Consider the following 27,572-nt stretch of genomic DNA (forward strand, 5'->3'; position numbering starts at 1 on the left):
TGACAAAAACAACAGTGGAAAAGCGATAAAAGTGTCGAAAAAGACGTCCAAAACGTTGAAAAAAAGTTTAAATTTTGACCCAGAAAAAACTAAAAGTTGCATGGTCGACAGGAAGACAACACAAGGGTTACAAAAAATGTATATATTCATGCAACAGAAAAACTTCTGTGTATTTTAATTCATAATCCTAAAGCAATAAAACCAAAATCTTAAACAGAAATCTTAACAAAGCTACAAGTATAATGCCTAAATAAATAGTCTTAAAACCAACCCGTTCTCACTCCAAACTCGTAAAATACGGACGTTTGGACAGTGGCTGTCAGCGTCTGAAGCGACGACAAAAGCGCCCTTCAGCGTGTTTGTAGAACGTACCGGGGAGATTAGCAGCTACACGGGGTTTAGTGAGTAGTATGTAAGGACGAAATTGGGGTGGTGGATGGGTCAAACACAGGACTTTCACCCAGGAGACCGGGTATCGCGAGTCACGGAAACGTAAGCCCACTCACGACCTTTCCCTAAACTCAACCGTTCCGTTATTCCCGCGAGTCACGGAAACGTAAGCCCGCCCACGACCTTTCCCTAAACTCAACCGTCCCATTGTTCCCACGAGTCACAGAACCGTCCCGTTATTCCCGCGAGTCACGGAAACGTAAGCCCGCCCACGACTTTTCCCTAAACTCAACCGTCCCGTTGTTCCCGCGAGTCACGGAAACGTGAGCCCGCCCATGACCTTAGCCTTAAACTCAACCGTTCCGTTATTCCCGCGAGTCACGGAAACGTAAGCCCGCCCACGACCTTTCCCTAAACTCAACCGTCCCATTGTTCCCACGAGTCACGGAACCGTCCCGTTATTCCCGCGAGTCACGGAAACGTAAGCCCGCCCACGACCTTTCCCTAAACTCAACCGTTCCGTTCTTCCCGCGAGTCACGGAAACGTAAGCCCACCCTCCACCTTTTCCTTAACATAACTGCGTCAAAGGGACGCCAATAGTCCCGACCAAGCGCGTTTAGATAAAGCGCGTTATATGACGCTAAAGGAGACTTTTAGCGTCAATAACAACGACAAAGGCACCTGGCCAATCGTCCAGATTTGTACGAGATGGGAGTGAGAATACACATTAATCAAGTCTTAAGTAGAGGGCTGCATTGGGATTGGGTCCCGCGCAAATCTCGCGGGAGCGGGCGGTTTTAACTTTGCTGCGGGCGGGAGTGGGCGGCTAAAAAAAACACTGCGGGATAGGGATGTAGCCTGGAACCCCCCCACGCCAGCAGAAACCATAGATATACATATATACTGACTGAGTATATATACATATATACTAACTGAGTATATACTGCATAGGCCATCTTTGAGCAGACACCAGCGTGTCTGAGCCTCCCAGGACGGGGGAGCTCCGAGCCAAGGCTCCATCCACCCTCATCCTCGGCTCCTTCCTCCCCCTCTCTCCCTCTCCTCTCTCCCTCATCCTCGGCTCCTTCCTCCCCCTCTCTCCCTCTCCTCTCTCCCTCTCCTTCTGCTCCTTCCTCCCCGTCTAACAGCAGCAAGCACCTGCCTTCTTTACCTTCATCTTCTCCCTATTAACCTATAAAATGACGTGTTTTCTCATGCGGGACGGGAGAAGACATAACGTCAATGCATCTCTATTATTGTGCGGGCATAAATTCTCAGAGTTTTGCGGGTGCGGGCGGGAGTGGACGTACACATTGCGGGAGCGGGCGGGAGTGTTAACACACACGTTGCAGGTGCGGGCGGTAATGGTCAGAAATTCGCCAGGAGCGGGCGGGAGCGGGATGAAGAAAACAGTCCCGCGCAGGGCTCTATTGTGAAGTACAAGGGTCTTTGGTTTGGATGGATGCAGGCAGGTTTTGTTGTTTCAGTGATGATTGAAGCGATCCCATTTAATAATGATTGTCAGAGTGATTTATGTTGTTGACTCAGTCTGTTTGCTGTGGGTGTGACACATTAAACAAGAGTGCATATCAGTCAATAAAACCGCCACTTAATGCGATTGCAACAGTACCGAAGTGCAGTACTTTTACTTTCACTCCCCCGTTGAAGGTGTTTCTGCATTCCTGGAAGTTTGTTACTGTGGCCGTAACTCAAGTGCAGCTGATATAAGGAAGTGGTGGAAGTTCTGTTAGCTCAGTGAAAGTGTTGTTGCCTGAGGTGCGTGGTGTTGATGTCATGACTCAGGTGTGGTGCTGGCAGCGAGACAAGAGGAACTAGTTTTAACCATATAATGGAGGATTAACCAGAAATCTCTATTGGTGCCAACTAATCCAAACAGTAAATCTGTGGTCTGAAACACTCGCAGCTGCATTTCAGCATTTCTTAGTTTGTTGGAGTGAAAATATGTTGATATCATAGCATTTTTTAGCCTGCAGGCTCTTCAGATTTGTTATTGTTGTGCACTCTGCACATGCTGAGAGAGATTCCGTAGTTTGTTTTTGAAAGACTGGGTACATATTGTCTTATTGTTAACATGCCCCATGTAAAGAACCAAAGCAACAATGAATATAGCTGGCCAACACGTTCTCACACTCATCTCATAAAATATGGACGCTTGGTGCCAGGTGCCTTTGTCGTTCTTATTGAAGCTAAAAGTCTCCTTTAGCGCTATAAGTAAACGCGCTTGGTCGGGGCTATTGCCGTCCCTTTAGCGCTATAAGTAAACGCGCTTGGTCGGGGCTATTGCCGTCCCTTTAGCGCTTTAAGTAAACGCGCTTGATCGGGACTATTGCCGTCCCTTTAGCGCTATAACTAAAAGCGCTTGGTCGGGACTATTCCCGTCCCTTTAGCGCTATAAGTAAACGAGCTTGGTCGGGACTATTGCCGTCCCTTTAGCGCTATAACTAAACGCGCTTGGTCGGGACTATTGCCGTCCCTTTATCGCTATAAGTAAACGCGCTTGGTCGGGACTATTGCCGTCCCTTTAGCGCTATAAGTAAACGCGCTTGGTCGGGACTATTGCCGTCCCTTTAGCGCTTTAAGTAAACGCGCTTGGTCGGGACTATTGCCGTCCCTTTAGCGCTTTAAGTAAACGCGCGTGGTCGGGACTATTGCCGTCCCTTTAGCGCTATAAGTAAACGCGCTTGGTCGGGACTATTGCCGTCCCTTTAGCGCTTTAAGTAAACGCGCTTGGTCGGGGCTATTGCCGCCCCTTTAGCGCTATAACTAAACGCGCTTGGTCGGGACTATTGCCGTCCCTTTAGCGCTATAAGTAAACGCGCTTGGTCGGGACTATTGCCGTCCCTTTAGCGCTATAAGTAAACGCGCTTGGTCGGGACTATTGCCGTCCCTTTAGCGCTATAAGTAAACGCGCTTGGTCGGGGCTATTGCCGTCCCTTTAGCGCTTTAAGTAAACGCGCTTGATCGGGACTATTGCCGTCCCTTTAGCGCTATAACTAAAAGCGCTTGGTCGGGACTATTCCCGTCCCTTTAGCGCTATAAGTAAACGAGCTTGGTCGGGACTATTGCCGTCCCTTTAGCGCTATAACTAAACGCGCTTGGTCGGGACTATTGCCGTCCCTTTATCGCTATAAGTAAACGCGCTTGGTCGGGACTATTGCCGTCCCTTTAGCGCTATAAGTAAACGCGCTTGGTCGGGACTATTGCCGTCCCTTTAGCGCTTTAAGTAAACGCGCTTGGTCGGGACTATTGCCGTCCCTTTAGCGCTTTAAGTAAACGCGCGTGGTCGGGACTATTGCCGTCCCTTTAGCGCTATAAGTAAACGCGCTTGGTCGGGACTATTGCCGTCCCTTTAGCGCTTTAAGTAAACGCGCTTGGTCGGGGCTATTGCCGCCCCTTTAGCGCTATAACTAAACGCGCTTGGTCGGGACTATTGCCGTCCCTTTAGCGCTATAAGTAAACGCGCTTGGTCGGGACTATTGCCGTCCCTTTAGCGCTATAAGTAAACGCGCTTGGTCGGGACTATTGCCGTCCCTTTAGCGCTTTAAGTAAACGCGCTTGGTCGGGCTATTGCCGCCCCTTTAGCGCTATAAGTAAACGCGCTTGGTCGGGACTATTGCCGTCCCTTTAGCGCTATAAGTAAACGCGCTTGGTTGGGACTATTGCCGTCCCTTTAGCGCTTTAAGTAAACGCGCTTGGTCGGGACTATTGCCGTCCCTTTAGCGCTTTAAGTAAACGCGCTTGGTCGGGACTATTGCCGTCCCTTTATCGCTATAAGTAAACGCGCTTGGTCGGGACTATTGCCGTCCCTTTAGCGCTATAAGTAAACGCGCTTGGTCGGGACTATTGCCGTCCCTTTAGCGCTTTAAGTAAACGCGCTTGGTCGGGACTATTGCCGTCCCTTTAGCGCTTTAAGTAAACGCGCTTGGTCGGGACTATTGCCGTCCCTTTAGCGCTTTAAGTAAACGCGCGTGGTCGGGACTATTGCCGTCCCTTTAGCGCTATAAGTAAACGCGCTTGATCGGGACTATTGCCGTCCCTTTAGCGCTATAACTAAAAGCGCTTGGTCGGGGCTATTGCCGTCCCTTTAGCGCTATAAGTAAACGCGCTTGGTCGGGGCTATTGCCGTCCCTTTAGCGCTTTAAGTAAACGCGCTTGATCGGGACTATTGCCCTCCCTTTAGCGCTATAACTAAAAGCGCTTGGTCGGGACTATTCCCGTCCCTTTAGCGCTATAAGTAAACGAGCTTGGTCGGGACTATTGCCGTCCCTTTAGCGCTATAACTAAACGCGCTTGGTCGGGACTATTGCCGTCCCTTTATCGCTATAAGTAAACGCGCTTGGTCGGGACTATTGCCGTCCCTTTAGCGCTATAAGTAAACGCGCTTGGTCGGGGCTATTGCCGTCCCTTTAGCGCTATAACTAAACGCGCTTGGTCGGGACTATTGCCGTCCCTTTATCGCTATAAGTAAACGCGCTTGGTCGGGACTATTGCCGTCCCTTTAGCGCTATAAGTAAACGCGCTTGGTCGGGGCTATTGCCGTCCCTTTAGCGCTTTAAGTAAACGCGCTTGATCGGGACTATTGCCCTCCCTTTAGCGCTATAACTAAAAGCGCTTGGTCGGGACTATTCCCGTCCCTTTAGCGCTATAAGTAAACGAGCTTGGTCGGGACTATTGCCGTCCCTTTAGCGCTATAACTAAACGCGCTTGGTCGGGACTATTGCCGTCCCTTTATCGCTATAAGTAAACGCGCTTGGTCGGGACTATTGCCGTCCCTTTAGCGCTATAAGTAAACGCGCTTGGTCGGGACTATTGCCGTCCCTTTAGCGCTTTAAGTAAACGCGCTTGGTCGGGACTATTGCCGTCCCTTTAGCGCTTTAAGTAAACGCGCGTGGTCGGGACTATTGCCGTCCCTTTAGCGCTTTAAGTAAACGCGCTTGGTCGGGGCTATTGCCGCCCCTTTAGCGCTATAACTAAACGCGCTTGGTCGGGACTATTGCCGTCCCTTTAGCGCTATAAGTAAACGCGCTTGGTCGGGACTATTGCCGTCCCTTTAGCGCTATAAGTAAACGCGCTTGGTCGGGACTATTGCCGTCCCTTTAGCGCTTTAAGTAAACACGCTTGGTCGGGCTATTGCCGCCCCTTTAGCGCTATAAGTAAACGCGCTTGGTCGGGACTATTGCCGTCCCTTTAGCGCTATAAGTAAACGCGCTTGGTCGGGACTATTGCCGCCCCTTTAGCGCTATAAGTAAACGCGCTTGGTCGGGGCTATTGCCGCCCCTTTAGCGCTATAAGTAAACGCGCTTGGTCGGGACTATTGCCGTCCCTTTAGCGCTTTAAGTAAACGCGCTTGGTCGGGACTATTGCCGTCCCTTTAGCGCTTTAAGTAAACGCGCTCGGTCGGGACTATTGCCGTCCCTTTAGCGCTATAAGTAAACGCGCTCGGTCGGGACTATTGCCGCCCCTTTAGCGCTATAAGTAAACGCGCTTGGTCGGGACTATTGCCGTCCCTTTAGCGCTATAACTAAAAGCGCTTGGTCGGGACTATTCCCGTCCCTTTAGCGCTATAAGTAAACGAGCTTGGTCGGGACTATTGCCGTCCCTTTAGCGCTATAACTAAACGCGCTTGGTCGGGACTATTGCCGTCCCTTTATCGCTATAAGTAAACGCGCTTGGTCGGGACTATTGCCGTCCCTTTAGCGCTATAAGTAAACGCGCTTGGTCGGGACTATTGCCGTCCCTTTAGCGCTTTAAGTAAACGCGCTTGGTCGGGACTATTGCCGTCCCTTTAGCGCTTTAAGTAAACGCGCGTGGTCGGGACTATTGCCGTCCCTTTAGCGCTATAAGTAAACGCGCTTGGTCGGGACTATTGCCGTCCCTTTAGCGCTTTAAGTAAACGCGCTTGGTCGGGGCTATTGCCGCCCCTTTAGCGCTATAACTAAACGCGCTTGGTCGGGACTATTGCCGTCCCTTTAGCGCTATAAGTAAACGCGCTTGGTCGGGACTATTGCCGTCCCTTTAGCGCTATAAGTAAACGCGCTTGGTCGGGACTATTGCCGTCCCTTTAGCGCTATAAGTAAACGCGCTTGGTCGGGACTATTGCCGTCCCTTTAGCGCTTTAAGTAAACGCGCTCGGTCGGGACTATTGCCGTCCCTTTAGCGCTATAAGTAAACGCGCTTGGTCGGGACTATTGCCGCCCCTTTAGCGCTATAAGTAAACGCGCTTGGTCGGGACTATTGCCGTCCCTTTAGCGCTATAACTAAAAGCGCTTGGTCGGGACTATTCCCGTCCCTTTAGCGCTATAAGTAAACGCGCTTGGTCGGGACTATTGCCGTCCCTTTAGCGCTATAACTAAACGCGCTTGGTCGGGACTATTGCCGTCCCTTTAGCGCTATAAGTAAACGCGCTTGGTCGGGACTATTGCCGTCCCTTTAGCGCTATAAGTAAACGCGCTTGGTCGGGACTATTGCCGTCCCTTTAGCGCTTTAAGTAAACGCGCTTGGTCGGGACTATTGCCGTCCCTTTAGCGCTTTAAGTAAACGCGCGTGGTCGGGACTATTGCCGTCCCTTTAGCGCTATAAGTAAACGCGCTTGGTCGGGACTATTGCCGTCCCTTTAGCGCTTTAAGTAAACGCGCTTGGTCGGGGCTATTGCCGCCCCTTTAGCGCTATAACTAAACGCGCTTGGTCGGGACTATTGCCGTCCCTTTAGCGCTATAAGTAAACGCGCTTGGTCGGGACTATTGCCGTCCCTTTAGCGCTATAAGTAAACACGCTTGGTCGGGACTATTGCCTTCCCTTTAGCGCTATAAGTAAACGCGCTTGGTCGGGACTATTGCCGTCCCTTTAGCGCTATAAGTAAACGCGCTTGGTCGGGACTATTGCCGTCCCTTTAGCGCTATAAGTAAACGCGCTTGGTCGGGACTATTGCCGTCCCTTTAGCGCTATAAGTAAACGCGCTTGGTCGGGGCTATTGCCGCCGTATGGTACATAATATATAATTCAAATAACTGTGTAAGTGGTAAACAATACAAACGGGGCAAAAAAGTGCATTTTAAGTTAAGAAACATTTAGAATCCCCCCCTTCCTTGCCTCACAGTGGTTTGGTCCACTGCTTGGTTTTCTCCCTTTTATGCTAACAGTGTTGCCAACTTGTCGCTAGATTTAGCAACTTTTCAGACCCCCCCCCCCGACCCCTTAGCGACTTTGTCACAAAAGTGACTAGCGACAAATCTGGCGACTTTCTGTAGAGAAGACGCCAGTATTTGAGGTGGCGGTCATTTCAGTGGACATTATAGTTGTGTTTAACCGACAAAAGGTGACCATCATGCGGTGACAACAGTTACAGGATAACTACCATTTATTTCAACCATGTTTTTTCAACCTGGACCCTATTTTTTTATATGTTTGTGTCTAAGTGACTGATAGGAACAACAATCTTTGAAATTGGTCCAGTATTAAGCGAGATTGCTGCAGTTGGCAGCGGAGAAACAAGCTACAATGTAAATTAATAGGACAATTGTCAAGTGTCTGACATTATAGAAATGATTCCTACAGAGATAGACCTTTAAAACCTCTTTGAGACCTTTCTGTTTAACCAGAAACAGTTCTGAGGTCGCTAGCTCTAAACCCACCAGACTCCATTTAAAAAACAATACTTTTAGCGTGTATAGAGCCAACAAATTGTCACATGTAAATCTGTAAACTATGTGTTTATTTCAACCAAAACTAGAGTTGTGATGGTTGGTTAAAGTGGAAAGACGACCCAACACGGCTTTTAATGGTTTTATTTCAGTTTCTGTCGACTTTGAATGAAGTGTATTTTACGATGCTAAAATTACTGTTTCTTTACATGGAGTCTGGTGGGTTTAGTGAACGCAATTTCCCTGATGTTTTCACGTTGACCTCCTTAGAAATCCTTTCCATAATGTTGTCAGACACTTAGAATATTAATCTGAGCCTGTCAGCAGCAAAACGAGCACTTTTGTGAAGGTAAATACAAGCTGGACAATCACCCTATTAACTTACATTGTAGCTTGTTTCTCTGCTGCCGACTGCAGCGATCTCTCTTAATACTGGACCAATGTCAGAGATTGTTGTTCCCATCAGCCACTTAGACACAAAAGGACAATATGGTCCAGGTTGAAAAAAACGGTAGTTACCCTTTAAGTTCTAGTAACTAACTTTTTTGGTTTGCGTAACTTTAAGTGTGAATGCAAACTGAGACAAATAAAAAATGTTGCAACATCACTCCATGTTGTTTTTATCTGGTTTTATATATTTTATTCTACGTATTGTCGCTGCAAGTGGCTGGTGGAGAACAGTTATTTAATTATTTATTTTTTATGTATGCAAGTAAACAAGGATATGACTAATAAATTAACCAGGTCGGAAAAGCGACCTAAGTTGGCATTTCAACCATGTCCAGGGACGTGGAGTCAAAATCCCAGAGACACTCGACTTACTCACAGGAAACAGTTTGCACACAATGACATTAAATTGTGCATTGTTCAGTTACTGTGGAATTAATTATTTTCCTCGGGATGACTGTAAACATCTGCACAACATGATTTTCATGACCGAGGCCTTCAGGAAGGAATTTCAGGAAGTTGCGACATGAAGTATACAAGCTGAAAGAGAATAATTAAACTGCTTTCAGGGGTTCAGATTACTGCATGTTATAAAAGTAGTAATGAGTATAGATGGATGGATAGATGGATGGATGGATAGATGGATGGATATATGGATGGATGGATGAATGGATAGATGAATAGATATATGGATGGATGGATAGATAGATGGATAGATAGATGGATGGATAGATGGATAGATATGGATGGATAGATAGATAGATGGATGGATGGATGGATGGATGGATGGATGGATGGATGGATGGATGGATGGATAGATAGATGGACTTTATCCCAAATTGGAAATTTCTGTACCAGTAGCAGGTTACAACAACTACACACTCACTCACACACATACAGAAAATAAAAGAATTATCCTAGAAATTATAAATAAGTAATTAAAAGAATGCACATGTGCAAGGACTCAGTGTAGAATATAATGTACAACCTACATACATAGTACATACAGTATATAACAAAATAACATATGTATAATATTATATATGAAGTAACCAGTGTGCAAGTAGCATAATGGTGTTACTTCCATGTTCTGCTACTTTCTACTTGTACTCCACTACATTTATTCTTTTGAGGAAGTGTTTACTTTGGCACTCAGATGACATTACAGCAGTGGTTGGAGTTTACCAATCTTTCAGTCACATACTACACAGGTTACACTTCACTGGATCAGAAACAATGCTGTCACCTTGACCATCTGACGGGGTTTTCAAACACGCAGCATGTCAGTGACTGCAGGAAGTGACTGCTACATTCAAATGTAAACAGCACAAACACAAACACACACACACACACACACACACACACACACACACACACATAGAAAATGAAATAATTATTCTAGAAATAAATAAGTAATTAAAAGAATGCACATCTGCACAACATGATTTTCATGACCGAGGCCTTCAGGAAGGAATTTCAGGAAGTTGCGATATGAAGTATACAAGCTGAAAGAGAATAATTAAACTGTTACGATAACGCAGTACGGTTCTAAGTACTTCCTTTAATGGGTTTATCATCAGACTGACGATCGGAAGGAAACACTTCAGAGACAATTATAACTTAAAGGGTAACTTTCAGGGGTCCAGATTACTGCATGTTATAACAGTAGTAATGAGTATAGATGGATGGATGGATGGATGGATGGATGGATGGATGGTTAGAGGGATGGATAGATGGATAGATGGATGGATAGATGGATAGATAGAGGGATGGATAGATGGATAGATGGATGGATAGATGGATAGATAGATGGATAGAGGGATGGATAGATGGATAGATAGATGGATAGAGGGATGGATAGATGGATAGATGGATAGATGGATAGATGGATGGATAGATGGATAGATAGATGGATAGAGGGATAGATAGAGGGATGGATAGATGGATAGATGGATGGATCGATGGATAGATGGATTATGGATGGATGATGGATGGATAGATGGATAGATAGATAGATGGATGGATAGATGGATGGATGGATGGATAGATGGATGGATGGATAGATGGAAAGATAGATAGATAGATAAATGGATAGATAGATAGACTTTATCCCAAATTGGAAATTTCTGTACCAGTAGCAGGTTACAACAACTACACACTCACACACACACACACATACAGAAAATAAAAGAATTATCCTAGAAATTATAAATAAGTAATTAAAAGAATGCACATGTATATACAAGGACTCAGTGTAGAGTACAATGTACAACCTACATACATAGTACATACAGTATATAACAAAATAAAATATGTATAATATTATATATGAAGTAACCAGTGTGCAAGTAGCATAATGGTGTTACTTCCATGTTCTGCTACTTTCTACTTGTACTCCACTACATTTATTCTTTTGAGGAAGTGTTTACTTTGGCACTCAGATGACATTACAGCAGTGGTTGGAGTTTACCAATCTTTCAGTCACATACTACACAGGTTACACTTCACTGGATCAGAAACACACACACACACACACACACACACACAATGGCTCATATGTGTTGTCTATGTATTAGCATTAACATTTTGCGGTTGCCAGAAACAAACAGGAATTGCTTATCATCGAGTGTTTCCTCAGTATTTCCTCCTCTTTCATAACGAAATGAATTCTGGCCATTTTTGGACTTAATGAATGGTGACCAATAGGGGAAACACACACTGTGTCATCGTGTGTGGACACACATTTCCTCTTCCAACTCTGCCTTCTAGGAGTTACATTAATATGTGACTAATTTACAGCAAATAAGTTTAGAGAGAAACGTAATGTCGTCCAGATTGTTTTGTAACATTAAGGAAATATTTTAATGTGTTTGCACACATTGCAAACTTTTTATACTGAATGTAACCAAACCAACCAGTCCTCCAAACCATACGACCAAATGTCGTCCCCCCCCCCCCCGTAACATGACCCACAGGAGCGTTTTCCGTCCTCATATCTAAACCAGAGAAGGTAACGGTCACGGTTCTAAACACGTTGTTAAAGCTGTGAAACGGTCGCATGTTGGTTAGGTTTAGGCACTAAAACTACTTATTTAAGTTTAAAAAAAGGTTGTAGTTTGGGTTAAAATCTGACGTTACTTAAACCAACATTGCAAAAAAAAACTTTGTTCTTTCACAAATATGTGCTCATTCATGTGTAATTACTTCCACCAACTAATCAAAGTATTCTAAGCGTAGAATCTGCCGTTCACAATCATTCAGAATACATACGAGCGAGTTGCTCGAATGACGGCCGCCATGTTCCGCCTCCATCTTTAAAATACATTAGCCAAAGAGGGACATACCTCCGCATTTCGCCCTCTGACACTCAGTGGCACCGTGACGAATGCCAGGGGGAGATTACTCGCCAGGGAAGCGAAAAAGAGAATTAAAACGACAACGTGACAGGCAAAGCAACAAGACCAAAGTTAATATTGGAGTGGCTGCGTGTAAACGATGGAGATACTAAGAGATAATTTCGTGGTTAGGGTTAGGAAGGAAGGGCTAGAAAGTAATATTCAGTTGGTTGTCATATACAGTTTCACCGCTAGATGGGAGAAATTCTTACACAATGTAGCTTTAACTTTAACTTTTACTTTTTAAAAAACTCTGTTTCCTTTTCTTACCAAACGGGACATGAACCCTGGTCTCCTGGGTGAAAGTCTCCCCCCCAACCTCCCTCCTTACCAGGACATTTGGCGCTCTTATACTTCCTCACCCTTACTTCCTGCTGTAATCCCGTCAGAACTACTACGGCCACTAGAGGGCGCCAACACTATAAACTTAAATATAGGTCGTAATTGATGCTCGGACAAACAACCTATGGGGGCGTTTTTCAGGGGAGGAGATGTCTGCATGACCATCCATATCATTTGTTTTCCTGCAATATCTGATCATAGCAACTTCAGCACAATCTATATGTGTTATAGTCACGTTTATGCTCACTTGGTTCACGTGTGGGAAAGATTACGGTCTTTTTGTCCACTTGTTTTTAACAGAAACAAGTTATGAACTCAACACATCACATTTCTTGCCACAAATGGCCACAGAGTTGAAATGCAGAGATATGTGCATACTTTGTGTTTATAAAACGCGTATAAAACGAGCACTTTTGGGAAGGTAAATACAAGCTGGACAATCACCCTGTTAACTTACATTGTAGCTTGTTTAGCCGCTACCGACTGAAGCGATCTCGCTTAAAGTGCCCATATTATGAAAAAAACACATTTTTCTGGGATTTGGGGTGTTATTTTGTGTCTCTGGTGCTTCCACACGCATACAAAACGTGTCCTGCCTTCAGTCGGCCGAAACATTTGGTGTGTGCTAACCGCTTTAGCTAATACCACATCAGTTAGCTGTTTCTCCAACTTCAGTAGTACAAGGCAGGATTAGCCGGGAGACTTCTTCTAAATGAGGGTGCACTTCCAACTTTGCGGTGAATACCTGCAGAACAGGGACATGTAAGTAGTTCTATACAATTTATTTTGTAGATTAGGGTGACCTCGTGTGTGTTGTAGCAGTGTTTTGCCATTGAGAACGAGGTGACTAACCGCTAGCAGCACTAGCTTCTAGCTAGTAGTCCTTACCTAGGTACTGTCAGGGCACGCCCTCATACTCTGCTTCTGACTGGCTAGTAGTCCTTACCTAGCTACTGTCAGGGCCCTCATACTCTGCTTCTGACTGGCTAGTAGTCCTTACCTAGCTACTGTCAGGGCCCTCATACTCTGCTTCTGACTGGCTAGTAGTCCTTACCTAGCTACTGTCAGGGCCCTCATACTCTGCTTCTGACTGGCTAGTAGTCCTTACCTAGCTACTGTCAGGGCCCTCATACTCTGCTTCTGACTGGCTAGTAGTCCTTACCTAGCTACTGAGCATGTGCGACTGCCAACAAAGATGTTACAGCAGTGAGAGGTCTCACTCTGTAGCTAAAACAGAGACCTGAACACAGGGTGAAAAGAGGAGCTGCAGCAATGTGCAGTACAACTAATATATGGTGTTTTTTGAAAATTAAACCATGTAAACCTATTCTGGTACAACCTCTAAATACAATTATGAACCTGAAAATGAGCAGAATATGAGCACTTTAATACTGGACCAATGTCAAAGATTGTTGTTCACATCAGTCACTTAGACACAAAAACATAGGAAGATAGGGTCCAGGTTGAAAAAATACACTGTAGTTACCCTTTACTAGTATTGAGATGCAAAAAGTGAGAATGGAAATGTTCTATATCTCCAGAAGGGCATTTCTTAAACATTTAGGGTTCACTCTTGTTTGCATTTCTGGCGTCTCTCGACTCCACAGAGCATCTAATTCATCAAATGCATCTTTTTAAACACATTGTTTTCTTTACTGATAATGTTTGTAAATCAGAGATGCACGCTGCCACTTTTTCGAGTCAGTCTGTTGTAAGGAAGTTGTGAAAACCAAGTGCTCCCCTCCTCCCATCATCATGGTATAAACAGCCCAGTTCAACTGGACATAAAAGCTCACGAACATCTGGCGTTTATCTTTGGATGGTTACAGTCTGTGTTCATTCCCAAAACAAATGACAGTGGCAGTAGTCACAGGTATTCATCAGTTCCGATAGGCAGTGATGGAACCATGACACCCTGGTGGACGCATTAGTTTCCGCCCCCTTTTCCGCTGTGACGCAAACTCAACCGCAAATTCCCAAAGTCTGTGCCCAAGCAGTGCTCGAACAAAGTTCCAAATTAATCAGCATCGAGCTTCAAAGATAGACTTAATAAGTGACAGATATAATAAATAACATGCTGTTTTCTACTGTTTTTTTAAACCCTCTATTCCGGCAAATTTGTGACGATGAACGTGACACACCAGAATAAATAAAACAGAAAGAGGAACTTGTCTACTCATGATGGGAAAGGAATCTATCGCCTGTTTTTGGCAGAGTTTCCTTTGTTTTAAAAAACCTCCACATACACGCTAAATTAGGTTTCAATGTCTTCTAGTGTCTGGCCTCCATATACAAACTAAAGTCTGACACCATCTCACATCTAGAGACAATCATTTCATATCTAACGTTTCAGTCATAATATGTAAAGACTGGGGATCTGGCATGGTTACACATTGCAAGACTACAACTAGATTTGTTTTGAAAACTTTAAAGTGCCCATGTTATGAAAAAAATCACTTTTTCTGGGATTTGGGGAGTTATTTTGTGTCTCTGGTGCTTCCACATGCATACAAACTTTGAAAAACCATCCATGCTGTTTAGAGTGAGATATGGTTTCTGAATGTGTCCTGCCTTCAGTCTCTGGGTGAGCTGGTCAAAATCTGCACGGCTTTCTACGTCACTAGCCGAAACGAGGGGCCTAGGGGGCTAACCGTTAGCATGCTAGCGCTAGCATGCTAGCTTGTTCTCAATGGCAAAACACTGCTACAACACACACTAGTTCACCATAATCTACAAAATAAATTTTAAAGAACTACTTCCATGTCCCTGTTCTGTGGGTATTCCACGCAAAGTTGGAAGTGCACCCTCGTTTAGAAGAAGTCTCCCAGCTAATCCTGCCTTGTACTACTGAAGTTGGAGAAACAGCTAGCTAGCTCATGTAGTCCTTACCTAGCTACTGAGCATGTGCGACTGACAACAAAGATGTTACAGCAGTGAGAGGTCTCACTCTGTAGCTAAAACTGAGACCTGAACACAGGGTGAAAAGAGGAGCTGCAGGAATGTGCAGTACAACAAAAATATGGTGTTTTTTGAAAATTAAACCATGTAAACCTATTCTGATACAATCTCAAATTACAATTATGAACCAATTATGGTTTTATTTCAGTTAGCCTAATAGCTGGTTTGATTTGCATTGAGAGATGATTTTATGGAAAGTACCCCATGCCAATCTCTAGGTATGGTGAAGGGGATGTGATGATGTGGGGCTATTTTAATTCCAAAGGCCAAGGGAACTTTATCAGGGTGCATAGTATCCTGGATCCATGAAATAACTGGCCTTTAAAAATAAAAATCTGCCTGCCACTATGGGAATTTAACATAGGGTTGTACTTACTAATGCCCCCTGTATTTTAAGGAAGAACATTTATTTATTTATGATACATTATTCATTCACAAAGAAAATTGGTGACCTTAAAGGTTGGATTTTTCCTCATTTTTTCAATTAAGGCATTAAGATCAATTTCCAAAAGATGATTTTTTTATTCCTCTTTTTAGTCAATTTTAGCATGGGTTCATAAACGTATGAGTGCCACTGCATACTTGCAAAGCGCCGGTCTGCAGCGTTCTGAAACCTGTACGTTGAGTCTCTAATACCACTTGAGCATTAAAAAACTTGAAAAATATCCCTTTTAATGTACACAACACAAAAAAAAATGTATTAATTTGTGATTAATCGCGAGTTAACTATCGACAATCATGCGATTAATCGCGATTACAAAATTTGATAGAACTATTAAATATGTGATAAGAATTGGCCGCATCGTTCTGAAATACAATTGCAAATTCCATTTACTTCCCAACCATCAACTTAAAGTGCATGTTATCAGCTGCAATATGTTTGGCCTCAGAGGGCGATGAGTCAGTGGCGAGCCGGCTTTTTAAGGCGGTTATCTTTGTAGTTAATGTTGTACTTACAGTAAACCAAACACTTCAGTTTACAGTCGACAAAAAGAATATAAGAAACCCGTTTAGTGATCAGCATACCTGGAAACTCCCTCGAATGAGGAAGAGGTGATGGCAGAGGCCTCGGGGCTTTCAGCCGGGGGAAAATAAAGCCAGATCAGACACAAGATAGCCTTTTAAGAGAGATAATTATCTGCTGTAGTTTCACAATATCTGAGCTGAATTACAGCGGAGAACAATGTCCCCAAAATGCATCCAAGGCTCCGCATGCATCCAGCAGGAAAGGGTAATGTTGAGGAAGCTCGCCCAAAAGCAGGAAGTCATTTGGTATCGAAGCTCATTAGTGAAAGTGGAAGTACATTTTGAAAAAAGCAATAGTGCTTTCACGGAAATACTACTTTTCGTCTATGTACAGTATTTTCCTGACCACACTAGCTTTGAGCCAGACTTTTTCACATTTCATTTGATTGATTTCTACTTTGTTTTTGTCCGTCTGTCCACACAAACTACGTTTACGTGCACGTAATGTTTCGCTTTTTGCCCTTATTTTGAAAAAGACAATATTCCGACTAAGCTCTTTACATGGTTAATGTAAGTGAATATAGCGCTAATATTCTCGTTTACATGCAGCCTTGCAAAACAGGATTTATCTATTTATATTTATAAGTAAATATATATGTATACATACACATACATGCATACATATACATACATACATACATACATACATACATACACATATACATACATACATACATACATACATACATACATACATACATACACACATACATACATACATACATACATACATACATACACATAAATACACATACATACATGTATACATACATACACATATACATATATACAGTACATACATACACTTATACATACACATACATACATACATACATACATACACATATACATACATACATACACATACATAAATACACATACATACACACATACATACATGCATACATACATACATACATACATACACACACATATACATACATAAATACACATACATATACAGTACATACATACACATAAATACACATACATATACAGTACATACATATACATACATACATACATACACATACATATACAGTACATACATACACATAAATACACATACATATACAGTACATAAATACACATACATACATAAATACACATACATACATGTATACATACATACACATATACATATATACAGTACATACATACACTTATACATACACATACATACATACATCTCTCCTGGTCTCCTGGGTGAACATCCTGTGTTATTTGACCCATCCACCCCCCCAACTGGCCTCCCTACGCGGAATTTCGGGCTTTCATACTACTCCCTACCGTTGTCTCTATTAATACTACGTCATCTTACGCCAAAGTTCATTTCTACCCGGATTTGGCAGTTTGGCGGGTGTCAATCTAAAACCCTGTCAACAACAGTTATTACAGTTCATCTTGAGGGGACCATGAATGATAAACCACGTTCCATCACAATACATCCAACAGATGTTGACATATTTAAGTCTGGAGCAAAGTGGACTGACTGACAGATGGACATCTCCCTTAAAGAGGAACTAGAGGAACATTGAACAATTAGTCCCATATTCAGCCTGTGTCTTTGGTATAAATATTTATTTTTGTGTGAGTTCACAGTCTGATAAAGGTATAGTTGACCTAAAACATTGCATTGTCACTCAACTTGGAGCCGAAAGTGTGCGGGAGTTCATTAAGGCCACATTTGTAATCCTGAAACTTAACCTTGGAAGTTTTATAATAGATAAATCGGTTGCTGAAACAATGAAATACAACCCGTGCATGAATGGTTTTACCAGAAATGTTTTTTCGCTTGTGTGTTTGCACAGGTGATGCGGGGGGGAATACCTTTCATTTTAACAATACTGAAAGTGAGCGGGCGTGTATCACTTTATGAGTCACCGATGCCATTGTTGTCACAAATATCTCAATGCAGCAGTTTCCTGTGCAGCTTGGGGATTTAGAAACAAACACGTTTAGAGTCAGGCGACTCTGGCGCTGCTGTGGAAATCCCTCCGACTTGGTTCAGTGCGGCCTGAGTCAGCGTAGCTTAGCTCACTTTACTACTTCAGTCCGCCACACACACGGTAACGCCCTTCTGCTGTTCGACATCAACAAGACTCTGCTGACTGTCATCAAGCTGCAAGCCAGACAGTTTTTAGAAAAAGGATCCCAAAAAAAGTTTGTGTTGATGTCAGATCATTTTTCCCTTATTGCATCTGGCTTGGATTTGTCTTCTTTTGATATCACCAGAAGCATCCAAATACTTTTTCATTTCATCGCCGTCATGGCATACATATAGATACATAAAGCAATGTTTAATCAGCAGGGACAGTCAAACGTAACACGTGCGTAACCGGAAGTGGAGTAACGTCTGATTTTAACCCAAACCACCATCTTTTTCTAAACTTAACTATGTAGTTTTGGTGCCTAAAACTAACCAAACTGCATCCGTTTTACAATGTTAATGACCAGTGGTGTAGTCTGATGTATTGTAGTGGGTATACTGTACCACATTTTTTTCCTGGCTCAGGAAACACACACCGTGTGTGTGTGTGTGTGTGTGTGTGTGTGTGTGTGTGTGTGTGTGTGTGTGTGTGTGTGTGTGTGTTTACGCACCAATTTATGGTTGGAATACCTTTATTCATCCTATGAGAAGGAAAACAGAGATGACATTCAAAATATATCAAAAATATAATGGAATATAAAGTAGAGAGAGGGCTTTCACATCAGACCACCGGACCTGAGCCCAAAAGTTGACCCCAAAGCAACAAGGCTACTTATATTAGTATTAAATGTGTGGTGAAGGAAGGATACTGGCGTTAGCGTAGGCAGAGCATTTGGGCCCGGTCGCTACGCACATACTACGCACTACACACTACGCACACACTACACTACGCACTACACACACACTACACTACGCACTACACACACACTACACTACGCACTACACACACACTACACTACACTACGCACTACACACTATACACTACACACACACACACTACAATACGCACTACGCACTACGCATACACTACACTACGCACTACACACTACGCACACACTACACTACGCACTACACACTACACACACACACTACAATATGCACTACGCACTACACACTACACACTACACACACACACTACAATACGCACTACGCACTACGCACTACGCACTACGCACTACGCACGCACTACACTATGCACTACACACTACGCACACACTACACTACGCACTACACACTACGCACACACTACACTACGCACTACACACACACACTACACTACGCACTACACACTACACACACACTACACTACGCACTACGCACTACACACTACACACACAATACACTACACACTACACACACACACTACACTACGCACTACACACACACTACACTACGCACTACACACTACACACACACTACACTACGCACTACACACACACTACACTACGCACTACACACTACGCACACACTACACTACACACTACACACACACTACACTACGCACTACACACTACACACACTACACACTACACACACACTACACTACGCACTACACACTACGCACACACTACACTACACACTACACACACACACTACACTACGCACTACACACTACACACACACTACACTACACACTACACACACACTACACTACGCACTACACACTACGCACACACTACACTACGCACTACACACACACTACACTACGCACTACACACTACACACACACTACACTAAGCACTACACACTACACACTACACACACAATACACTACGCACTACACACTACACACACAATACACTACGCACTACACACACACTACACTACACACTACACACACACTACACTACGCACTACACACACACTACACTACGCACTACACTAAGCACTACACACACACTATACTACGCACTACACACTACACACACACTACACTAAGCACTACACACTACACACTACACACACAATACACTACGCACTACACACTACACACACAATACACTACGCACTACACACACACTACACTACACACTACGCACTACACACACACTACACTACGCACTACACTAAGCACTACACACACACTATACTACGCACTACACACTACACACACACTACACTACGCACTACACACTACACTAAGCACACACTACACTCAGCGAGGAGCGGGTCGATGAAAGATGAGAAAAGTCTCTCTGCATGTTCTGCAGTGTTAGTTTAGTTTGCTGTCACATTACTCGACCCTGTATTTGTGAATACAAATACCTGAAGTGAAAGTTCTGTCTGGGCAGATCCAATAGTTTTAAACTTCAGAGTACCCGCCTTCAAGGAAGTTAACACTTGTCAATGGAGAGAGGCCAGACTCTCTGGACCAATGAAATGGACCAGAGTCTGGTAGGACCAGGCTAATGGACCAGAGTCTGGTAGGACCAGGATAATGGACCAGAGTCTGGTAGGACCAGGCTAATGGACCAGAGTCTGGTAGGACCAGGCTAGTGTACCAGAGTCTGGTAGGACCAGGATAATGGACCAGAGTCTGGTAGGACCAGGCTAATATAGAGTCTGGTAGGACCAGGCTAATTTACCAGAGTCTGGTAGGACCAGGCTAATGGACCAGAGTCTGGTAGGACCAGGCTAATATAGAGTCTGGTAGGACCAGGCTAATGGACCAGAGTCTGGTAGGACCAGGCTAATGGACCAGAGTCTGGTAGGACCAGGCTAATATAGAGTCTGGTAGGACCAGGCTAATGGACCAGAGTCTGGTAGGACCAGGCTAATATAGAGTCTGGTAGGACCAGGCTAGTGGACCAGAGTCTGGTAGGACCAGGCTAATATAGAGTCTGGTAGGACCAGGCTAATTTACCAGAGTCTGGTAGGACCAGGCTAATGGACCAGAGTCTGGTAGGACCAGGCTAGTGGACCAGAGTCTGGTAGGACCAGGCTAATGGACCAGAGTCTGGTAGGACCAGGCTAGTGGACCAGAGTCTGGTAGGACCAGGCTAGTGTACCAGAGTCTGGTAAGACCAGGCTAGTGGACCAGAGTCTGGTAGGACCAGGCTAATGTACCAGAGTCTGGTAGGACCAGGCTAATGGACCAGAGTCTGGTAGGACCAGGCTAATTTACCAGAGTCTGGTAGGACCAGGCTAATGGACCAGAGTCTGGTAGGACCAGGCTAGTGGACCAGAGTCTGGTAGGACCAGGCTAATTTACCAGAGTCTGGTAGGACCAGGCTAGTGTACCAGAGTCTGGTAGGACCAGGCTAGTGTACCAGAGTCTGGTAGGACCAGGCTAATTTACCAGAGTCTGGTAGGACCAGGCTAGTGGACCAGAGTCTGGTAGGTCCAGGCTAATGGACCAGAGTCTGGTAGGACTAAATCGATATGCAGGCTGGGTCAAAATTTGCGAGGGGCTGGATTTGGCCCGCGGGCCTTGAGTTTGACACATGTATTAGAGCAGTGTTTCTCAAATGGGGGTACGTGTACCCCTAGGGGTATTTTGGAGGACTATTGGAGTACGTGAGATATTTAACAAATTGTTTCAGGGTTCAAACGTTTTGAAAAAACATGGAAAAGTTATGGAATTTAAAAAATGCAAATTCCAGGCCTGGAAAGGTTTTGGAAACATAAAAAGACCCAGAAGGTTTTGGAAAAGTCATGGAATTTCTTTTTTTAACACAACATAATAATTTGTGATTTAATAAATGTATTTTCACATCATCCTATTGTATGTATGTATATATATATATATATAGTATTATTATATTATTAGTATATTACGACTCCCACTATGAACCACATAAATTGTCCATTTTATTTGTTAAACCTCTGAGGGTAAACTTTAACACAGATTTTTATTCTTATTGTATAATGTCGACTGACATTTTCAGGAATACATACTCATAGAAACTTGCCAAAAAGTCATGAAAAGTATTGGTTAAAATGCGTATGAGCCCTGATGTTTAATAGTTACAAGGCTGTTGTCCAGAACATTGTTTCTCTTCATGTAGACTATTTTGTTTTCCTACCAAAAATGTGACATTTGTGTCTCCTTCTTTGGACCTAATCTTGCCTTCCTTCCTTCCTTCTTTCTACCATCTTTTTCCAAGGTTTTGTCTTTTTTACAGATGTTGTCTCCTTTTCTCATTAGCATTTAATTGCTAATTAAAAGTTTTCAGTTACTGTTGTTTAGTAAATCTATCTCTGACAGCGCTGTACTGTTCCTCTTTATATAGACTTTTTTTCAACCAAAAATAATTAGCGCTAGTCAGGGGGTACTTGGCTTAAAGAAACAATTCAAAAGGGGTATATTATTGAAAAAAGTTTGAGAACCACTGGACTAGAGGGTAGGAATAAACAACCTGTATCGTCATATGATTTGGGGGACTTGTTGATACATATCAAACGTCTTCATAATCTGACGAGCATATGTTGAGATATTTAGGGTTAGGGTTAGTTGTGACCGTGCAGGTTAACATGTAACAGGACAGTCAGCAGTTTCTCTCTCTCCTGTGTTGAGCAGGAATTTTTACTCTCATTACCAGCCTGGCAGGACTCAGTGGGATGTTCCTCCTCCTCTCCGTCTCTCTCCTGTTAGAAGCCGGACTGCAGAGCGTCACCTCTCATTTGTCTCTGGAAACAATGGCACAGTTATATAACCCCATTCTCCACATACTTTCGTAAAAAATAGGCTTTAACGAGACAGAGTCAAGACAACAGTCCTTTCTGACATCAGCAGCTGAGTTGCGCTCAGGTTAATGTTATATTATATAAATTTATGTTATACTTTAACACAACTGTAAATAATCTCAACTCAAAGGTCTGCCAAAGTTTGTTTTCAACTTTACGGAACAAACAGAGCTACGCCACGTTCTGCGTCACATGCATAACCTTCAAGAAGTGACGTATGGTCTGATTTTAACCCAAACTACAACCTTTTTCTAAACTTAAGTAAGTAGTTTTGGTGCCTAAACCTAATCAGCGTTAATGACGTGTTTAAAACCAGGACCGTTACGTTCTCTGGTTAAGATCTGAGGACAGAAAACGCTCCTGTGGGTCGTATAACAACCCGGTCTCACGGCAGTTTGTGTAAATGTCACGTTATTTTTAATCTATTGATACGTGTTCACGGGGACGTTTTTCTCGTTTTTTACGTGGTGGCCAGCACGAAATACCCTACGGGGAAAGGGCGCCTCACACGCCGGGAGACGGCCGCTGGTGACGCGCCACAATAACGGGATGGCGGAGGTTGGGTTTAGGAAAAACATTACAGGGAAAGGACGCCTCACACGCCGGGAGACGGCCACTGGGGGACGCGCGATGGTTGTGATTAGGAAGACTACGGGAAACCAAACGCGGGACGCGATCTCCGCTCGCCCGGGTGAAAGTCCTGTGTTGTGTGACCCATCCACCCCCCCGACCAACCTCCCTACGCGGATTTTCGGCTCTTTATACTGCTCCCTACCGTTTTCATGCTGTGACCACGAAATATGCTTCCCATTGAAATAGATTACATCACATTTTCGTGCTGGCCACCACGTAAAAAACGAGAAAAACGTCCCTGTGAACATGTATCAATAGATTAAAAATAACGTGACATTTACACAAACTGCGGGCTGCGTATAACAGACAAAACACACCGGGCGCGGAAGAGCCGCGAAGCGGAAATAATTCAATTTAGGCGTTCATGTTATCCAATCTGTCCGTTCATACCAGCTGCGATCAGGCGCGGAGCGAGCCACGAGTGTCATGTGTCAAGCCAGGCAGGTAATCACATACAGGAAGGCCACAGTGCAGCCGGATACTTTACAAAATAAAATTAATTTCAAAATAAAACACCCAGGTTCATGGTGATTTGGGCTGTCTTGACTTCTCAGCTGTGGCTACAGCGAAACGCGATCAGGCACACGGAGAGGGAGACCGACAGACAGACAGACAGAGAGTGACACACACACACACACACAAAGAGTTAGAGAGAGAGAGAGAGAGAGAGAGAGGAGAAGGATCGCTTTGTGACCGGCGTGGAGAAATGTGCGTCTGGTATGAATGGCCAGGCGCGCGATCAGGCACGAATCTACGCTTCATGGCTATTCACGGCGCTTCAGTGTGTGTGTTGTGGTTGTCGCTGTAAGTAAGTATCCATCCATCCATCTTCGTCCGCTTATCCGGTAACGGGTCGCGGGGGTAGCAGCTCCAGCAGGGGACCCCAAACTTCCCTTTCCCGAGCCACATTAACCAGCTCCGACTGGGGGATCCTGAGGCGTTCCCAGGCCAGGTTGGAGATATAATCCCTCCACCTAGTCCTGGGTCTTCCCCGAGGCCTCCTCCCAGCTGGACGTGCCTGGAACACCTCCCTAGGGAGGCGCCCAGGGGGCATCTTTACCAGATGCCCGAACCACCCTAACTGGCTCCTTTCGACGCGAGTAAGTAAGTAAGGAAATTTTATTTATACAGCGCTTTTCACAGACAAGGTCACAAAGTGCTTTACAATGTGCATAGACAATAAAAACATAGTAAAAAATAGTCAGTAGAATAAAATACAAATACAACAGATACAATTAGCAATAAATAAAAGACATAGGTTACCCAAAAGCTAGCCTGAACAAGTGAGTGCTCACTTGTCCCTTAAAACAGTCCACATTCTCAGCAAACGTAATGCTGGTTGGCAGAGCATTTCAGAGGCTGGGTGCCATAGCGGCAAAGGCTCTATCCCCACGTGTCTTCAGACGAGTGCGTGGCGTGGATAGCAGATTTTGGTTGACAGACCTGAGAGACCGGGAGGGGGTGTGTAGGTGAATTATGTTGGCAAGATAATCAGGGGCCTGACCATGTAGAGCCATATAGGTCAGTGGTTCCCAACCTGGGGTCCGGGCACCCCTCAGGGGGGTGGCAAAGATCACAGGGGGGGCGCAAGTCTTTATCTGGTTTGAGGTTGAGGTAAAAAAAAAAAATTATGATAATACATGATAATAAACAAATTATGATAATACACTAGAATATATAATGTAGCCTATACAAAAGTCTGTATGAAAACTATATATTTTTGTAAACCTCGAGACCTCCGGGACCTCTTGACCTGGGACCCTGCTGTCATCAGGTCAGCTGCTGGCTGCTAGCTGCTAGCTGCTAGCTGCTATCATCCCGCCACGGCATCACTATTGACTATCTGATAACTCTTCTGTATCAAAAAAGAAAGTAAGGCTCTATCTCAAGAGTTACCTCAACTTCGGTTTTGGGGGGGGGGAAGGGGGGGCTCAGCTCTTCTTAGACATGAGTAGGGGGGGCGCCATGGAAAAAAGGTTGGGAACCACTGCTATAGGTTATGGTGCGAATTTTGAATTGGATCCTGTAGGTTACAGGATCCTGTTAGAGCAGCGTTTCTCAAATGGGGGTACGTGTCCCCCTAGGGGTACTTTACAGTACTGCAGGGGGTACGTGAGATATTTAACAAAATGTTTAATAGTTACAAGGCTGTTGTCCAGAACATTGTTCCTCTTTATGTAGACTTTTTTCTACCAAAAAAGTTTCTCGCTTTTTTCGAAGTTATGTCACTGTTTTTGAAGTTTTTGATACTATTTTCGACCTATTCTTGCCTTCCTTCCTTCCTTCCTTCTTTCTACCATCTTTTTCCAAGGTTTTGTCTTTTTTTTATAGTTTTTGTCTCATTTTCTCATCAGCATTTAAATGATTTTCTTCAGTTACGAGGCTGTTGTTTAGTAAATCTATCGCTGACAGCGCTCCACTGTTCCTCTTTATATAGACTTTTTTTCTACCAAAAATGATTAGCGCTGGTCAGGGGGTACGTGGAATAAATAGACAATTCAAAAGGGGTACATTATTGAAAAAACTTTGAGAACCACTGTGTTAGAGGGTAGGAATAAATTACCTATATCGTCCTATGGTTGGAGGACTTGTTGCAATAAAACATGGCAAATTTTAGATTTCCAAAGTTTATCTTCTTAAAGTTATTATATCTTCTATTGAAAAAGCTTTGGACACATCAGAGCCATGGAAAACTGTAGATTTCCATATTTCTGGACCCACTTTTGTGCATTTAAAATCAGCTTAAGCCCAATTTATGGCACTGCGTTAAATCCGGCTCTAAATGCTGACTCATTATTCTGAAGCCAATACATTGTGCAATCAACATTTACTTATGTAAAAAACGTAGCTCTATCGCCACCATAAAGTAATGCACTAAATGTAAAAAGTGAGATTTTCATTTAATTATACTTAAAAAAAAATTAAAATACTTTTTGTTGCACTCAGTTCAGTATTGTTTGTGTTATATCAGAGCCAGGAGCCAGTCGGGCGAGTTGGAAGTGGGTCAAAGTTCAGGAAAAGGAAAACTTCATTCATTTCCTATTGGCTGTCAGCCAACACACACTCTGACATCTGTTTGGTTTAATTAGTTATGAAAGTCGGAACAAAAGCCCAGCGAGGCTGAAGAGCAAAGCAAAGTTGTGTCTGTGTCGGCCTGTGATTCATAAATCCATCAACACTGATCGCCTGTCAATCAATCGACCAGAGTAGAAGCAGCTGTGACTTTCAGATTCAGAAAATGTTATTGATTAAAATCGTCTTTGTCCTCTTGTAGAGTTTTTCTTATACCGCAGCTCGAGTTTTAGCCTGGTTCCAGCCTTATATTTCAACCCAGTCTCACGGCAGTTCGTGAAATGGACACGTAATTTAATCTATTGATTCGTGTACACAGACGTTTATCTAGTTTTTTTCGTGCTGGTCAGCACGTTTGTGACTGTGGATTTCCACTGGATGCGGACCGGCTGCGTGCTCCGCCGTCCGTCAATACCCACCAGGTCCGGATTTGTTGCGGCACGGCTGCGGCCATGACTGACAGCTGTAGTCACGACGACCCACGAGATCTCGCGAATTCACGTAGAACAGAACCACAAAACCAACAACAGTTAGTTTCCATCCAGAGGAGTAGAGGGGAAACTACTCTGAGCTGTGTTTTCAAGGTGAAGTGGGGAATATGATCCGCCGTGAGCACGGTGGATTTTACTTTGAAAATTAACCGGATTTTTATTTTGTTTCCTCTGCTTGACTTCCTGTCCCGCACTATCTGCCGTGTGCCGGAGCTGGGACGGAGTAGGAACGCAGACTTTCTGCAGTCAGTGGAAATACACACATTGACTTTAATGGAAACCTAATGACTCCGCCGACGTTCCGGAGCCGTTCCGCATCCAGTGGAAATTGCCGGTTAGACTAATGTATTGAGAGCGACTACGGTAGCGAGTAATATGAAAGGCCGACAATCCGCTTAGGGAGGTTGGTTGGGGTGGAGGATGGGTCAAACATCAAAAGTAACACGTTACAGTAACGTAACTACTTCTCCGGGTAAAAAG

General features: G+C 44.0%; 1 long non-coding RNA gene and 1 pseudogene across 1 annotated transcript in view; one reads left to right on the forward strand and one right to left on the reverse strand.

Moving 5' to 3' along the window:
• The window catches only part of LOC116034415, a 26,656-nt gene extending 434 nt beyond the window's left edge, over window positions 1-26,222 (forward strand). The window contains exons 2-3 of the long non-coding RNA XR_004897386.1: window positions 22,335-22,339; window positions 26,211-26,222. This is a non-coding gene — a long non-coding RNA (uncharacterized LOC116034415). The remainder of the gene's footprint in view (window positions 1-22,334; window positions 22,340-26,210) is intronic.
• Window positions 1-27,572, reverse strand: part of LOC118495060 — a 1,111,612-nt pseudogene that overhangs the window by 1,038,719 nt on the left and 45,321 nt on the right.

This window comes from Sander lucioperca, chromosome 5 (assembly GCF_008315115.2).
Source record: "Sander lucioperca isolate FBNREF2018 chromosome 5, SLUC_FBN_1.2, whole genome shotgun sequence".
Lineage (NCBI taxonomy): Eukaryota > Metazoa > Chordata > Actinopteri > Perciformes > Percidae > Sander > Sander lucioperca.